This window comes from Callospermophilus lateralis, chromosome 10 (assembly GCF_048772815.1).
Source record: "Callospermophilus lateralis isolate mCalLat2 chromosome 10, mCalLat2.hap1, whole genome shotgun sequence".
Taxonomy (NCBI): Eukaryota; Metazoa; Chordata; class Mammalia; order Rodentia; family Sciuridae; genus Callospermophilus; species Callospermophilus lateralis.
The window spans coordinates 86,340,192-86,341,482 of NC_135314.1; the positions used below are offsets into that span (position 1 = coordinate 86,340,192).

General features: G+C 35.4%; 1 pseudogene; it reads right to left on the bottom strand.

Moving 5' to 3' along the window:
• Positions 1–283: 283 nt before the first annotated feature.
• On the bottom strand, positions 284–869 carry LOC143408171 (large ribosomal subunit protein uL6 pseudogene; annotated as a pseudogene).
• Positions 870–1,291: the final 422 nt, after the last annotated feature.

Below are 1,291 nucleotides of genomic sequence, written 5' to 3' on the forward strand. Positions count from 1 at the left end.
TTTTAGAATTCTCATAGAAAGAATCTTATTCATCAGTGTTTCTCAAACTTTAATGTGCTTATAAATTACCTGGGTATCCTTTATTATTTTTACTACTACTACTACTATTATTTTGCCATGTTGGATATTGAAGCTGGTGCCTTGCACATTCTAGACAAGTGTTCTACCACTGAGCCACATCCCCAGTCTATTTGTTTTTTCAATAGAGATCTTTTATTGCATCACTGAAATATTACAAATTGACCCCAGGACTGTGTTTCTGTGGCTGGATAACTCTTAGGTCTTATTCATGAGCCTGCTGAACTGTTTCTTTTTCAAAAACATACATATCATCCCAAATTTTTCTGATATCCTTGTGTTTTTTTTTCCACTGTTGTGGCTTACTGAATTAAAGCTGCTGAATTTATAACAAGTTCAATATTATTTCCTTCAAAAATTAATTTGTCTTTCTGAGTTTGAGACACTGAACAAGCAACACCTGTCTTCATCTGAATCCTGCAGATATATTTTTCATCCAAGAAATTTCAGATTTCAAGAAGAGACCCATTCTCCTGAATAAAAACGTTGATGGGGAAGTGAGCATACACAGATCTCACCTTGTAACGGAAGCCCAGTGTAACACCCTTGGTCATGTTCTCTATATGACTGCAGATGGTGTGGCCAGTGGCCAGTTCCTTTCTATTTCCCCACCACTTGTCACCCAGTAGCCTCTTCTTTTTCTTTCCGAGGAAACTGAGTTCTACATTGATATGATTGAAATCCCTCCAGAGGGTTCCTCTAGGGCCTTTCACAATAACTGTGCTTCCCTTCAGAGTGATGTCGACATTTTCTGGAATGTCGACAGTCTCATTGCTGAGAAGTGTTTTCATTCTTGCAGTAGATACGGCAAAAAGAGCTATTTTTAAAAATATTGATATTTTATGGTGTGATTAACATTTTTTGCACTAAATTTACTCTGCAGCTTATTTTTTACTCAATGCCTTCTAGCTCTTAACACGTCTATTTCTGCATCAATATAATACTAACCTTAGAATATGGTTCCAGAACTCATAGTACCAGCTGTTCCTATTTTTGTTCAATTACAAAATTCTTTGGATTACTTGCCCTTCACTCTTTCAATTGTAGTTTCTTTTTTCCATGTTATTGAGATAGCATTGATAAATCGTATGGTATACAGTTGAGCTATATAAAGTGATTATTTGATATATGTGTATATTGTGAAATTATTGCACCATTAAGTTAGCATATCTATCCCATACATGTATGTGTGTGTGTGTTTGTGCAAACATGT